The following is a 16,946-nucleotide window of genomic DNA, read 5'->3' on the forward strand; positions in this document are numbered from 1 at the left end:
CCTGTGGCTGAACATGGAGCCCTTGGGGGGGGAGGGGGGGGGGGGGGGGATGCTGTGCTAACTCAGCATCTGCTAGTTTTCAAGTAGTAGCAGTGTGTACATGAAAGACACACATACACTAACATGGACTTTACGTACCTGTGTGTTTGTGTGCATGTGTGTGCAAGTGTCATCTTTTTTAACTGCACAGGACTGTTGCGTTAGGGCTCATTAATTTTTCAAGCCGCTGCCTCCCGCAGCCCATGCTGGGGCAAAAGAGGCAGCTGCCAGCAGACACAGACGGCTCATGACAACGTGACCATCTGACTACTGTAGCAAACATTTGGGGAAAGTGCATTTTTAACACTGTGGCAGCAAGAATGATGTAATGCCATAAAATATTAACGAGATGCTTCAGCTGACAGCTCTAAATACATTGCAGAGACTAAACTTTGGAGGTCAAGACAGTGTATTTGTTTCATATTCATGAAACTAGCTATAAAATTCTTCCCCTCTTCTAACCAGGATTACTGGGGAGGTGGACAGAGAGAAAAGGGAAAGCTAACTATAAAGCTCATGATGTTTTAAGAGAAAGCATGCGGCAGGTTAGCACAAAATTGAATGGTACCTTCTTCCTTCTACCCATCTAAAACTGAGGGCAAGCATCCTCACGGATGCTCCCATTACTCTCAGGTCAAGTTCTGTTTTGTAAAGGGTTGTCTTGACTCAGATCGATTTGGAAAAGATACCGACTGCACTGACATAGTGACACGGCAGCTCACCTTTTGAGGTGGTTGGACTCTGATGCGGATGATAGATGTAGTGTAGAAATTGAAACGTAAAAAAAAAAAATTAAATGTGGGAGTTTTTAAAGTACATATTTTGGTTATGAAGGTCTTCTCTAAGCAAGTTTCAAGAATTTTTAGATGACTATCATTTGAAAAGAAAGCATCACTAAAGAATACCTCAGTGAAGTACATTCCCCAAAAATCTCATTCCAAGCTATATCCCATGATATCAGAAAGATCGATGACTGCATCTCCAGTGACCCAGGAAGTCCAGGGTCACTGTTAAATGTCCAAATTAACAGTCTCCTCCATAAGGTGTCACAGAATTAAGGATGAGCTCCAGATACAACACCATGCTACCGGGCCTGGGAAAAAAAGAAGAAAAAGACAAATGGGATATGCACTGTTTTTGCTTGCTTTTATCCTGAGTGTATAGTTCATCATCAGCTGAGCACAAACACAGTGCTCATTGCTGATGACTTTAAAGATAAGCAGCAATACAGATGGAATTGCTTTTTGATTTCTTGTTCAAAGGGGTAGAAAAAAAAAAAAAAAGAAAGCAGATTGAGGAACAAATAGTTAGATGTGAAAAAACTCAAGGAATGTTTCTATCTACCAATTGTTTTGCTGCAAAAACCCCAAACAGGCCCAAATAAGCAAAGTATATTACTTATGTCTGCTTCAAAGGGGCACTTACGGGACAAAAATGATCACTTTTGCATGGCTTGACTCTGCTCCCTCTCTTCTTTGCACCTAATGAGAACAGGGTGACATTCATTGCTGGGCTCCCTGTCACTTGTCATCAAGTCTCATGTGCACCAGCTGTCAGATCCCCTTTTCTGCCTCCTAAATACCTCCACAGATTCACTGCTGCCAGGGCCCTGCTGCAAAGCAACAGAAGACAGCAAGCCCAGCCTCCTCCCTGGTGGTTTCAGCCCTTATCCATCCCAAAGAGATTTCACCGAATCACATAATCACAGAATCACAGAATCGTCTAGGTTGGAAGAGACCTCCAAGATCACCCAGTCCAACCTCTGACCTAACACTAACAAGTCCTCCACTAAACCATATCACATCTAAACGTCTCTTAAAGACCTCCAGGGATGGTGACTCAACCACTTCCCTGGGTAGTCCATTCCAATGCCTAACAACCCTTTCAGTAAAGAAGTTTTTCCTAATATCCAACCTAAACCTCCCCTGGTGCAACTTTCGCCCATTCCCCCTCGTCCTGTCACCAGGCACATGGGAGAATAGACCAACCCCTACCTCGCTACAGCCTCCTTTAATGTACCTGTAGAGAGCGATGAGGTCTCCCCTGAGCCTCCTCTTCTCCAGGCTGAACAATCCCAGCTCCCTCAGCCGCTCCTCATAAGACTTGTTCTCCAGACCCCTCACCAGCTTGGTCGCCCTTCTCTGGACTCTCGAGCACCTCCATGTCCTTCTTGTAGTGAGGGGCCCAAAACTGAACACAGTACTCGAGGTGCAGCCTCACCAGAGCCGAGTACAGGGGGACAATCACTTCCCTAGACCTGCTGGCCACTCTGCTTCTTATACAAGCCAGGATGCTGTTGGCCTTCTTGGCCAGCTGAGCACACTGCTGGCTCATATTCAGCCGACTATCAACCAATACTTCCAGGTCCTCCTCTGCCAGGCAGCTTTCCAACCAACCACTCATCTTCCCACACAGGCAGGGTCCTGCTCCTGCACCGAGCATGAGACACCAGCAAAGACCAAGGAAGGGTTCACCTTGGAAATGCACCTTCATGCTCTCATCCCAGTAAAACACCGGGCAAATCTAACAGAGCAAAGGGCACAGCAATGCAAAGTGAAATGACTGAAGGTCATTTGTGTGAGCAGGGAGACAAAATGCATTTCAGATGGCTTTTTGAATCGTCCTTTTTGATATTTACCATCCAAGCTATTTCTTTTGCTCTGCTCAGCCCATCTGGTAATTAGCTCATGATGTGTGGATTCAAAACACATCCTTAGTACTCTGTTGATGAAGTAATATTTCTCTTGCTTGTTTTGCCTAGACAGACTCCACAGCCGTTCCTCCAGGGCTGTGAGATTTATGTAGCTACTTCAACAACTTAGAGCTTAAAAAAAAAATGTTGGTGGTCTTGGTCAGGGTCCAAATGACATGAAGGGCATTGGTCTCCACCAGAGTTTCTGACAGACACTGAGTCTGCTGTGCTACAGCACAAGGAAAGTGGATACTCAGAAAGTGGCCCTTGCATTTCTCTTTTCCCCTGCTCCATCCATCCCTTCCTATTCTTTATCTCAGCTGAGTGTGGGTTCAGATGGCCCCAGCTTGCCCTAAAGGCATGCAAGGAGTTGCTCCCTATGCTGCTTGCTAGCTCAGGGTGTCCTAGGCAGAGTCACCAAGGCAGACTCTTGGCGCTGGGAGGCACCAAGAAAGGTCAGCCTAGAGAGAGGGTGCTCCCTTCTGCTGAGCTTTACAGGAACTCCTCTGAACCAGCCATCCTGGCCACAGCCAATTTCAATGCCTGCAATTTAAGGCAGAGCCAAGCTCTGTCCTTTCTCTGTGGCCAGGCTCACTGACATCTGTGCACTGAGCTGGAGCTCCTGAGTGTGAAATAAAGTAGCAAGACATGCAGAGCAGCGGAGATGGCACCTTCCTAGCCAGCTGCCTCTGAGCAATATATTGGAGGGCTTCCTTACAGCTCAGCACAGCATGCTGAAGTTTTCTTCATTCCCAAATACTAAATAACAAACTATTGGGAAATGGACGAAGGGACTGGAGGGAACAGATTTGCTCAAGCACTCAAACACAACCAACATGAAAGGGGTTAAAGCTTTCCTAAAGCTTCTTTTTTTTTTTTTTTTTTTTTTTTTTTTTTCCCTTGAGGGTTTGGTGATTCAGGAAAGAGCTTTTCTGCCCTGCAGCTCAGGTGCTGAATACAATGAAAGAGGCAAAAGAATTAGCTTCTCTAAAATGTCTCAGTAGATGGTATGCTCATTTTGAAATTTGTTCTTCTTAGTCATGTATTGCCTCCCATCAGAACTATTCAATATCTAAACAGTTGTAAGCCTTTCATTTAGTACAGCACTTCATTTTCTAAGAAAGTCGCAAAACAACTTCTAATATTTGTATAGGTCACATGGGCAAGAAAGAACAGTTATTTTACTCATATCTGAGGGCATAGTTCAACAGTATCTAGGAGAAGAAAGAACCACACACACATGCATCTATATTCAGCTGGTCACATGTTGAAAGATGCTTTTCTCAGCAGCGCAGACCATAACTACAAGTAGAAATAGGAGAGAAAGCTCATCATTGGGAGCCTACATCTCTGGCACAAGGGAACAAACTGCTCTGAGGACAACATGGGATGGAACATTTATGTCCACTCTGAGTCCTCAGCGGCCATGAAGACAACACTCCTTCCCTCAGCCTGCCTGCAGGCTGTGTGCTTATTCTGAGGCTCAGGTATTTTAAGGCATTTGGGTCATCTCCAAGGCAGAATTATACACAAGAACAACAGTAAGACAAAGCATTCAGAAAATGAAGTTATGAAATATGAAGTTATGAAATATATTTATTCATAATGCCGCTTTTTTTTTTTCCTTCTTAGCACAAAAAGTTCTAGTAAGGCTAAGAAAACAAGTTAAAAAAATAAAATCATTAAGTTATGCTGAAGAAAGAAGACTGATAAATTAACACTTTTTTTCATGCTCCCTATACGGCCAAGGGCAAAGCATACTGCCAGATCAGGCATGCCCAGAACTGGGGCGCCTCTCTCCACTGACTATGCACGGAGCCCAAGTGCTAAACAAGGGGGCTGAAGGACAGACCCAAAAGGGGTTGATTTATCCCCTCACCCAAATACAGTTCTCAGCCCTGCTAGCTGTAGACATCTGGTGTAGCTTTCAGTTATACTTTCATTGTCCAAGTTAAAGGTAAACACACGACAACGTGCAGTTTTACTCATCTTGAATCATGTTGGCATCGTTACTTGGATACTATGGCAACAGTTAATATGGAAAAATGATGCAAGGGTGACCAGGCAGAAACATGAGGGATTGTTAAAGAAAAAACATCATTTTTAATTCTGTGAAAAAAATCAAATGTAACCGCTGCTGTTTACAGAATGTGTTTTCTGTTTCAGCTGGCAACACCTATCTCCAAAAACATTCCTCCTTTGCTATTACAAATTCATCTGGAAGGTCCACAAAGCAGAGAGGTTTGCCAGCTCTCAATACACTTCTTACTATGAACCAAAGCTTTTTTGTTTTTTCCTCATCAGTTTTCCCAACCTATGCTTATGCAACCTATCATGATGGATCAAAATAGATCATGGACTGTTTTACCTAATCAATGGCATGATTTGGCCGCGCTTCACCAAGATTCAGACACTGTGAGTCAGCCTGAGCCAACACTCTACTTTATGACTTTCAAAAGCCTGTTTCCCATGGCTATAGTTGAATTCAATCAACAGATGAAAACTGACATATTTTTATTTGCATAACCCCTACCTCGTATAAGCTCTACAAATAAAAAAATAGGCAGCAGTAAAGAGGAAACTGGGGGGAGAGCACTGAGGAGGGTGAGATGGGGGATGACTCTTGGAGGTGACAAAGGCAGCCACTCATCCACATAACTCACAAGGACTCTGCATTGCACCTGACCTGCCCTAACCCTGCAGACACTATGCATGAAAATAAAGTGTATAGCTTTGCTGTGGCACCCAGCATCACTGTCACAAAGGCACCGAGACTGATGGAGAGCAGATCTCGGTCCAGGTGCACTCGACTTTCAGACAAGCAGCAGCTAATGGAGACGGGCTGCAGAGCAGGGACATGGGTTCCACTTCTCCTACCACCCCTGTCGGTATATTTTAATGACGTCATCTAAAGGAGAAAAAATAAACCTTGGCAATTCACTTTTTTTTTTTTTTTTGGTAATAAAAATGTGTGCTACATTTAAACAAGACTTGGCAAGAAGGTTTTCATTTGTATAGTTAGATTCCAAGCCGTTTGGTGGAAGATTTGGTCTTTCATGCCATTTAAAAAGCCATATATGCTTATGTTGTTGACATAACAATTAAGACATTTACTCACAGGTGTTTATAGCCTCATTCAATTTATATGTTTAATGGAACAGTCAGATTGAGAAATTAGACTCACAGAAGTCAAAAAGTCTGAAGTATGGATTCCCAAAGCAACTGTAACTTATATCCAAGTTCCATATAAAACCAGAAGAGAACTGGTTCAGATGTCAAGTGCAGTATAATTCACAATTCCTATTTTTTGAAAGTAGGCTCTTGCAGCCAGTGGAATAGAAATTGAACTCTGAGCTGCAATCAATCATCTGATTATTTCTGTTTCTGGCACCACTAGGCCTCCCCGCTCTCTCCCAAGCTGTTACCAACCAGCAAACAAGTGCGGCTGCACTTCCAGGACGTGCTGAACAAGCCCATCCACTCTCCACTTGGTCACCTTCTGCAATGGTCACGTTTACAGAGAAATGAGCCAAAAAAAAAAAAAAAAAAAAGGATCAAAAGGCACATTGAGTGAACCAGTGGGCTGTTTCCACTGGTACATTATTGCACCTGGTCCCACATCATGCACACTTCCTGGGAAACCCCAACACCAGGAAAAAGAAAATACCCTTTACAGAGAGGGTGCATATGAAATCTGACTGTGCTGCCCCTGCTGAGAAAGTTATAAAGCATGAAAGCTAACCCCTTCCAGCAGTAATCACTAACACAAGTTTCCAGACGGTTGCTATCAAGATTTAGTGCTATTCAAGTTCCTGGCCATAGGAAAGGTTGAGTGCTGATCAACACAATCATTTAAAATAGGAGTCCCCCCCTCTTCCTGCAACACCCTTCCATCCGCACACTCCCCTTCCGCTGCTGGCACTCCACATGCAACTCACCAGGATCCAGCTCGCGGGACAAACCTACAATTCCTGACCCCCAGGTCTAGCCTCTGGAAGCAATATAAAACATTAAGCAGTGCTGGGGAACAAGAACGAAGAGACAGAGAGATGTGGGGAGGTTAAAGGAAGAGCTGACTACTGCCTTCAAACACCTAGCAGGTGGCTGTAGAGAAGATGGAGCCAGACTCCTCTCCAAGTCACACCATGGTGGGAAGGGAGACAGAAGAGACAAGTTGTAATGCTGGAAATTCCCATTAGATATGAGAATTCACTTTTTGTTGGTTTGTTTTCTACCATGAGAGAGGTCAAACACCCATGGTGACTTCATCCTTCAAGGCATTCAAGGCTCAGCCAAATGACCCTGAGCAAGGTGTTGCAGCTGCAAGCACGGTCCTGTCTCAAGCAGGAGCTGCTCTGGGACCTCCAGAGGTCCCTCCCAAACCCCCTGATTCTGTGGTCCTCACTTCTGGGTCTCACTTTATACTCTGCCGGTTCCTCAAGACCAGCATCTTGCACTGAAACTATTCTGCTTAATTTCTCTCTCCCTGGCTGTGTCAGCCTCTGTTCATAAAGATGTCTGCAACACGCTATCTTCTTGCTCCATCTCCTGGGGAAGTGTTAGTTCTTCAAACTGTTCCTGCAGAGAGTACTGATTGCATTTAGGGTGTAGCTATTACTTCTTAAATCTGTCCAGGTGCTGATTACAGCTGATAAAATGGCTGAGAGTGGTTTTCAACAGGACTTACAGTGCTGTCAAAACCAACATTTGGGTGAGACTTTATTACTGATGAAATCCTTCAGAAGTCCTCAACCAAACCATATGCTGCAGCCCGCTCCCCCGAGGTTTTACAGATGTTGTTCTTTCTGACTGTCTTAGCATGCTTCTCCATGCCCTGAGTGAATATTGGCTGGGAGGGTAGGAGGTGAAAAGATGGAGGGGAAAAAAGTTATTTTTGGCATTCCACTTTTTGTGGCATTCCTGTCCCATAAAACTTTGTAGCTGCATGTTTCACCCTGGGTCAAAATGAAACGGCTTCATGCCCACCTGCTCTCCAGTTACCCCTCAGCAATGGGTTGGCCATGTAGGGCCATGTCACCATGAAGTGATCAGCCCTTCTGGAGCCGGGATAATCCTTGTCCAAATGTTTCAGTGAGGCATTAGACACGGCATTGCTGCAGGAAACACGGGGAGCCCTTCAGAACAGACCCTAAGTGTTATGGAGAAAGTATAATTGTCTGGCCAGCACAATTGCATAGCTCATAAAGAACTGCCTACCTCTTAGCATCTTTAGCATCAGCAGTGCCTGTCAACAGCAAGATTTAAACTCTTTGGAGTCTTTTATGCACTGATTCTCAACGTATTGTCTAAAAGCCTGATGTCTACTGACTTAAAGTACATAACAAAGGCATATGCCCTAGAAGAGAGCTGGGTTTTACAGAACAAATCTATGACATAATCCTTTAAGCTTTTTTTATTTTTACTTTTATATTTATTTTAAAAAAATAGAGTCACTCAAGTTCACCAAATGATCACAGAGGCCTCACCAGACACCATCCAGCACCTAATCAAGTGTTAGGATTATAAATACCATGTGTCCCAGCAGCAGTTGATCACCAGTCACTGATGGTTATGTTGCCTTTACAGCTTTGCACCAGAGGGACAAAGAAATTGCACCAGGAAAGTGGTGATTTCATTGCATAAGGCAAGCGCCGTACAGAAAATAATTAGTTTACAGAAAATGTGGGTTATGTGAGTCATTCGAATCACAAGCTTTTCGCTTTCTTTCTTCAGTAACATAAGGCAGAAGTGGCCTCCAAGCTGCTGAACTACAAGTAAAGCAACAAGGTAAAATTACAAGCAGATCCTGGATAGGTAAATCTGCCTGGCTCCGTCTTGGAGACCAACACAGCCTCTTCAGGTTCCCAGAGAACAACCTTTGCAATGGAACTTGAAAGAGATCTTGTAGGAAAACAGATGGAAAATAGGGGGTGTGGATTGTATTTACGCTTGCTAACTCTTTTGAAATAACTTACAGAGAGAAATGTGTTATTTATGAGTGGATTTTAATAAGCAGAAAAAAAAAATAAAAAAAAAATACTTCTTTAGTATCCTGGAGATAGACATTGGCCCAAAAGAGGAACAAGCAAGCAGCAGGAAAAGGACATATTGCTGGGAGATGTGTTAATTTTTAATTGGATCCCAGAGATTACAGAGAGATCATCCAGCTGAGCTGGATCTCCCTGGGATTTCTAGGTGCTTAAAAAAAAAAAAAAAGCTGCAATTGAGAGACAGAAGAATAAATCTCCTTTTCAGCCAAGCATTTTTTCCAGGGAGTTGCCCATTCTCCTGGCTTATTTAACTCTCAGACATACTTCCAGAGCCAGCCAATTTGTACAGTTGAGTCTCTCTCTGCTCACCACTAGCCAATACTTCACTTATTTGCAGCTGCCATGCTCCGAGTAAGATAAACCAGTTCAGTAAGACGTGGATGTGAAATATTAGAACTATTCCTATCTAAAGCCAACTGAACAGGTCACCCCATTGCCTATATGAGGCGGCTGGCAGCATTTTTTAATGAAAACAGAAGGAAAGTGATTGAAGCACCAGCCAGACCTTTCTCTGAAATACACAGATCAATGGAAGCACTGGGCAGATGCATGTAGAAGGAAAAGCAAAGAAAGGTTGAAGGCCTAGTATCAGCTAGGATCAGATAAAAATGGCACAAGCCAGTATTTGAAAGGCATGTAGATTTAGAGACTTGGCTTTTGACATCCACTTTACAAGCTCGTCTGAAGAAGTCACGTTGTACAGCCCTGTAAAATATAATTTCAGTGAGTATCAGACCATGAACTCCTACTTCTTGGATCCCTCTCCTCAGCCCTATACATCTGTGACCTCAGGTTTGCACGTTCCAGCAGCCGTTATATTTTCTTTAGCATTCAGCCTTCTTCAGCTTTCATCACAACGACCTCTAATCTGTTTCAGAGCTGATCTGGCAAAGAAATCCACATTGAAAAACTGTATGCAACAGCTCCCTAAAGTCTGCAGGTCTTATGAGCTTGGAGGATTTCCAGCCCTCTCCCAGGGACTCCCCACTTCACACTCAAAATCTCAGACAATTGGGCTGACATTAAATACAATTTATCTTCCTGATTCCTCAGGGGCTGGAATGAAAAGGGGGAAAAAAATACATATAGTTTTAGGTATATGAATAATCATACGACATAGAAGGAAAAGCTTTGGGTGGCTGGTGGAATTTGCAGCTGCCAGGGCAGGGTAGCAGATCACACTAAGCTGTGCACATAAGCTTTGAGATGTCCCACTCAGCTTCTCATCCATGACAAGGGAGTCCAAACCACATCCAATGCTCTTGGCTGCAAACAAGCGGAGAAAAAGACACTGGTGTAGTGGCAGGTCTGGCTCTGCGCCGTCATCTGCTTGCCGGCCTAGATGCTCAAGCCAGACCGGTGCCTACACCCAGTGTGCAGGGCATAGCAGGCAAAGTTAGCTTGGGAAGTAAGCATGGGAGGAAGATTTAAGGGGTGAAAGAGATGACTGTGGGGAAACAGGGTGATTTTGTCAGAACAAAGGTTTTTCTGCAACTCCTGGGCAATTTTAGCAAAGAATAAACTAAACCAAAGGGAATCAAAAACTTGAAGCCCTATATGTAAGTATATGAAGACAAGGTCCTTTGAGAGGTAAAGCACAATAAATTTGTTGTAGGAACTTTGTTCTCTTAGAGAAACAAGGGGAGGTCTGGCACTGTACACTCAAGTCTCACTTCTGAGGGAAAAAGTGTTAAGAACAGACTCAAATAAGAAGAGAGGCAATAATATGTTAGCTTTCAGCAGTGAAACCCCCCTCCAATCAGTCTTGTTTGTAGTGATGCTTGAAACTATGCAGTCTCTCCTATTAGATATTGCATGTAGCCACCAGGCAAGAATACAGAGATGCACACTCAGGTCCACGACATGGCATCCTGCATCGTGTCCATGTGACACTGCACTAAAGAATTGATGTATCTGGTAATATAGTGCTTATATTTGTATATATTATGTTCACATATATTGCATATATATTGTGTATATATTGTTACCTTGGCAGGTTTATAGTACGGCTTCTTTCAGCAAAGGCCAAACTTTAATTAATTTGTGATTTCAAAAAGCAATCTCTGATGTTCCCTCCAGGAAGATTGCTTAGGGACTATTTAGAAATAGAGCAGATGGGCTGAGTTCACATGGTAGCTGGTCTCCTCTCTTAGGAGAACCCCAAACACTAGTATTTTGGAGTAGTACCCCTCATGGATCATGCTGACAGTTCAAGAATTTAGCAAGCACTCAGTCCTACCCAGACCAGCTAAGTGATCCAGGTAAAGACTGATAGAGGCCCATGTTTCTCACTTTTTCCAAAAGTGTCAGATCTCACAGAGACACACATATCACTCGTTCTTCACATGAGAGATTCAGTCTCCAGGGCCAACTTCATGAGCCTGCATAGAGCCTTCTCTACCTGCACCCCCAGCCCCACAGCCTCTAATGGCCACAATGCAGTAACAAGAACAAACACCATGGCTGGCTTTTTAGATGATCTTCTGCTTAACAGGAGGCACTGCAGCTGCAAAAAAAGGCATTGGTTGCTGAATACGGTAACGTGCCACTTAGATTTTAGAAAGTCATCTGCAGCAGGGCAACAAAGCCAGCCTGTGCAGCAGGGAGAGACTGGGGAACAGCTCACAACTGATGGGCTGCAAGTCTGGCTTCATGAGCCTGGGGGCTGTGCTCAGCTAAGGATGAGGGATGGCTTGGTTGCAAGCATCACTGCAAATGGGAACTTGAGAGTGCTGTCGTTTCCTTGCATTACTTCATAAGCAAGACTGCTGTTAACGCTTCTTCCCTCAGAGGTAAAAAATAAAATAAAATAAATAAAATAAAATAAAATAAAATAAAATAAAATAAAATAAAATAAAATAAAATAAAATAAAATAAAATAAAATAAAATAAAATAAATAAAATAAAATAAATAAAATAAAATAAAATAAAAACCAGTATTATTGCTTTAAATGAATGCAAAACTACTAACCATATCCAGACAGTAACAACGTGCAAATCGAAATGATACTGAAATGCAGAAATTTGTCATCCAACATCAATTCACACAGGAACCTTAGCTTTTAATTTCTACAGTAACAGGCACTAATGACCAATATCATCAGGTTTAAAATCCTAAAACAAACAATGGAAAACAGTCTCAAATAACAAAATCCAGTTATTCTGGAGAGGAAAAAAAAAAAAGAATAAAAACAAACAAACAAAAAACAAGACAACAAAAAAAATCATCAATCTGCCTTCCTACATAAAATTAATATCTCTGTGCACTGTTGCCCTGTAATAGAGATGACTGCATAGTCCTGAAGACATTCCTGCAATGAGTGGAAAGGGCTTCTTTCATTTCAAGATACATTAATGATATTAGCACATTCTGCTATTATTAAGAGACTGGTACAGGAATCTCATGTTAAAAAATATGGCATTAACAATAAAAGCATTCAGTAGGTGAAAACTTAATTTCCACTTTCATTGTGTACTCAACTACTCCAAAGTCTTATTTAACTTCTGTAAGGACTCCAGCAGCTTGGGAATGAGAACTTTATCTTTTAAAACAAATAATAACAATAATCATAAAGCCATAGCCCCATGCATAAAAGATGCTAAGCATCCTGGACAAGAAAGAAGTAAATGAAATACTGCTGACAGCAGTCTGAATAGAGGCAGCTTCACATACCTTGTGTGATCACTAATGTGACTAAGATTTACGATGATTTGTGAACATCCAAATCAATGCTTAACTGCAAACTGTAACACCAGTCACATGAATAAACTGTCATGCAACTGAATCTTCAAAGTGTTTGAAAGGATTCCCTCCCACCTCAAAGCAATTCTCCAGACATTATATAGCCATGAAGTACTTCTAGAACAAAATTTTGCTGAGGGTTGCTAAGTGTGAAGACATCACAGGGCTCTCCTGGGACTCCTCTTTGCAGTAAGGTTTAAATAGCTATTTTTCCTGTCACTGGTGTGTCCACAGCATTAGAGTTATAGTCTGGATTTGGAGTGCAGGACTGAGGGCAATTTCACAAGGACTTTCATAGAATCACAGAAAGGTTTAGGTTGGAAGGGACCTTAAAGATCATCTAATTCCATCCCCCTTCTATGGGCAGGAACACCTCCCATTAGACCACGCTAGTGGTCTAGACTGTCTTATCAAACTGATTCACACCATGGAGAGGTTTTGTAGCACATGAACTAAATCTATTTTGTATGAAACTAATGCAGAGGGTGCACTGCATGTACACACTTAATGTGCTATAGCCACTTAAAGGCATTCAGTCCGTGTGACCAGATTTCTTTTGCCTTCAGCCCTTTTCCCTCTGGGGAGGAGGTATGACATGGCCAAGCATGGAGAAGAACTGAAGATCCTCAGGACCAGCCTACAACTAGGGCACTGTAGAACACCCAAACCACACATAATGTCTATGCTAGATCCTCTGTACTGACTCCTTTGTCCCACTGATGTGTCCTTACTGCCCCATCCCATCCACAGATGTGGACAGGCAGCATTGGGAGTCTTCAGTCATTATTTAAAAACATTGCTTTCTCAAAGTAAAAGGTTGAAAACATGGTCCAGCTCCACCCTTCAATCTCTATATATCTTCAGTTTTCTGCCTCTTGCTACTTTCATCCCCACTGCACCTATTTTCTCTCCTGGATTCCCGCACGGGGTGTTATAGATCACCAACACCCTGATGGGAGAGTGCGATGGGAGATGTGGAGGTGCAGCTTGCTGTCCTTGAGGGAGAGTCCCACGGTGCCCCTTCATAGTGCTGTACGCCCCTGAGGGAAAGCACTCTCCAGCTTCCACCTAAGTCCGGGCTTGCTTTATTTTGGTGTGAGTTCAAGCTCAGGGCCTAAATCTTTCTTGCTGTCTTATTAAACTCTGGAGAGCAGAGATACATGGGTGTTAAAACATGTGCCTTCATCAGTAACACAGAGAGCTTTAAATGCTTTGCTAACACCTCAGCCTACAAAGCTGTTGGCCTCAGAACTCAATCCATTTGCTCCCCCAACAACCAGCAAAACTACTCTCTGGGTCATAATACATCAATAAATCACATTCAGAAGTCTTAGAGCAAGTTAGATTCCCTGAGAAACATGACTTCTAAAAGGGAAGAAAATTATTTTCAAGCTTTCGTGGCTGAAATACTTCATGGCAACATTATAGCTACAACAAATTCCTCTGTAGGAGGAAAGATTTCAGGCAAAAATTAGAGAGAGGATTTGATTTATAATGGAAAATAAGTTAAAAGTAATGGGCCAAGTTTTGCTTACACTGAATAATACTTAGCACCTACATAGGAAAATTCCCACTGACTGCAGTCAGAGTAGATCTGAGCCTTTAAACATGCCGTCTCCACTTCTGCTCCAGAATAAGAGCACTAGAAATTAGGTGTCAGACTGGGACATGCCCTTCCGATGAGAAAGGGAAGAAACGGTACACACAGAGCCCTACCTTCCTCTAGGGGTACAGAGACAGGCTGGCTTCAGCTCTCAAGGGGAAAACTATCTTTAATTGCTCATTAAACCAGTCATTAAACACCTCCAGGAGAAGGGTGAGCAGCATTAGCTGTGGTGGTGCCTAGGTCCACGTTGGAGCTTGCAGCTAAAATAAGGAGTGTGGGGAAAGGACCTGCCCCAGCCCCAGCTGCCAGGGACGGAGTGCTTCAAAGCCGCTGGGTATAAGCCAAAACCGCTAGGAAACAGGCAAAACCTGCACTTTGCTGCTGGTGGAGACAGCAGGTGACCGACAGCCTTCTGCCATCGGCCACGTTACGGAGGCAGCCGTGTCCTCCTCCCACCCGTGGTGGGGAAGGGAAGAGGAGTCGGGCTGCAGGGCCGGAGGTCACGGCCCCGCTCTGGGTGAACAAGGCCTAAAGGGAGTGAGGCTGTCTGAGCGGCTTCCAGCCCAGCTTTATTGCCTGCTGCCGTATCTCTTCTCCAGGTCGCAAAGCAACGTCAACCTAACGTGTGCTCCGAGAGCAAAGCTGCCATTTGCGGCCTCGGCAGCCAGGAAAGCAGACAAACCTGAGCATCTGTGTTTGCAATCTCCACTGCTCCATAAAAGACAAGGTCAGACAGAAAAACATGTGTTTCGTATTTGCAAATCTGAATGATTTATATTAGGGGAGCAGGGCTGGACCGTGTGCAGCCTCTAGGTTGTTAAAATTTAATTTACTAATCAATTACTATCAGATGCTAGACTTCTACAGCCGCCCCATATGAGGAGCACAGTTTCTCACAGTACCCTGTCTTGATTTCAGTGCTGTATCTCCTTCCAGGGGCTGAAGAGAGGCAAGGTAGAGCAGGTGAGCAAAAGATTTTTTTTTTTTTTTCAGATCAAGGAACCACTCAGCCCCACGAGATAATCTTGTTTATTTATTTATTATTTTTTTAAGTAAGAGTAGCCAGCAGGGCATTATCGGACCTTTTCTGTTGGTCATTTAGCTCAAAGGGAAGATGCTGACCTCCTGCCATTATTTGTACAAGGCAGCTTTACCTGAGGAAGCAGATGTATTAAGATGAATGGGAGTTTCCTCACCTCAGGGGAACAAGTCTGGAGGATGCAGTGTGTCCCCAGCCATACTGCCTTCATTTTGGTTGCTCTGCTTCTCAGCTGTCAGTCCCAATTTAAAACTTTTAAAGCATTATAAAGGTACACCACTCAGCACCTGAAACTAAGTGAGCTAGGATGAAAAGTAAAGACAGAAGAAAGGGATACTTGCTGATAAACATCCTTCCGAGTACGTGGGTTATCAGCTATAGATGGGATCTCCCATGCTATACAGCTTTTGGCTGCAGGCTTAGAATTAATTCTGACCTTGGAGCAGGGTGTGTGCGGATCTTTTTAACTCTTCTTAACATTAAAAAAGCATATTGAAAATGCAGGATTCAGGTGGCTTACATTAGCCAGAGACTCACAAACCCAAAGCAGCAGCAGGAACATAACATCTCTCACAGATCACAATCTCATCCTTGTACACATGGCAACTCCCACACAGTCCTAAGAGAGTCTAAGGGTGTCTCCAAACCTCAGGAACACAGTCACCATCACTACCCTTAAAACTGGCTTAAAGAAACCCTGATAGTCTGCAAGATTTCTGTGGACACAAGCAGATGACAACTAAATGGCTCCTGCCCTCTGCCTCTTACGGATGGCAGTATCAGAAACATTGCACTAAGGCAGAAATCTCATAGTTTAGAATTAGGAGAATGCAGAGCTGTTATTATGCTGCCTTACCCCATCCATATGCATCCTCTTCCTTGAATGTACTTACCCTTTCTCAAAGGGACAAGACAATATTGTCCTTTCTCAGTGATACCTTGCATATCCAGCTTGGTACTCATGATGGGAGGCCTAAATGAATATTGAAACTCATTACAAAGGACACAGTTATTTCAGCACACTTTTGCAGAGCATGTTCTTCATTTACAAGACAGAGGAACAAGATGGTTTTCAGACTCCCAGCTCCAGTTCATGAAGCAACTCCAGTTACATCCAGTTCAGGATACAAACATCAACACTAGCATTGGTTGAACAATTTTTTGAATGTTCTCTGTTAAATTTAGCTCCTTTCTTGGTTAGTAAGTCATGCATTAAATGATCCTGGCTTCCTTTTAACGTGGTAATCTGAGACCAATAACATTTTGAAATTATGGGTGAGTTGCCAGCTTTTCTCTCCAACTCTTTGCTATCTGCATTTTGGGTGACAGGTTCCCTAAGAATAGGTTAATGTTACTACTCTTGGAACAGAAGAGGGAAATATTTTAAACTGGGGAATAATCAATCCAGTCCAAACTTTCAGATGGAGAATCATTCACATTAAGATTCATGAAACTCTTAGAATTCATTATTTTTTTCCAGCAAATACCCAGCAGGTCACAGGCAGTTGGACAACTAACTCCACCATGGTAATTTACGAGACTGTCTCATAAATTATAGAACTACAGATTTTTTTTTTTTTTTTTGTGGGTGGGGGGGAGGATCTGGAGAGAGGATGGTGGTGGTGGGGTGTGGTGAGGCAAGAAAAGGAGATGAAGGGGAAAGAAGCCAAAAAAAGTCAGACTGCAGGCCTTGGGAATATTTTAATGCCATCCATTACCTAAAAACTGACTGTAATAGACAGTATATCAGATTGTGCTAAAGCTTCCAATGCATAATG

The 16,946-nt window shown here is 43.1% G+C and overlaps 1 pseudogene; it reads right to left on the reverse strand.

Annotated features, from left to right (window-relative positions):
* Positions 1–1,733: 1,733 nt before the first annotated feature.
* LOC136789929 (uncharacterized) lies at positions 1,734–2,442 on the reverse strand (annotated as a pseudogene).
* Positions 2,443–16,946: the final 14,504 nt, after the last annotated feature.

The sequence above is a fragment of the Anser cygnoides genome, chromosome 2, assembly GCF_040182565.1.
Source record: "Anser cygnoides isolate HZ-2024a breed goose chromosome 2, Taihu_goose_T2T_genome, whole genome shotgun sequence".
NCBI lineage: Eukaryota > Metazoa > Chordata > Aves > Anseriformes > Anatidae > Anser > Anser cygnoides.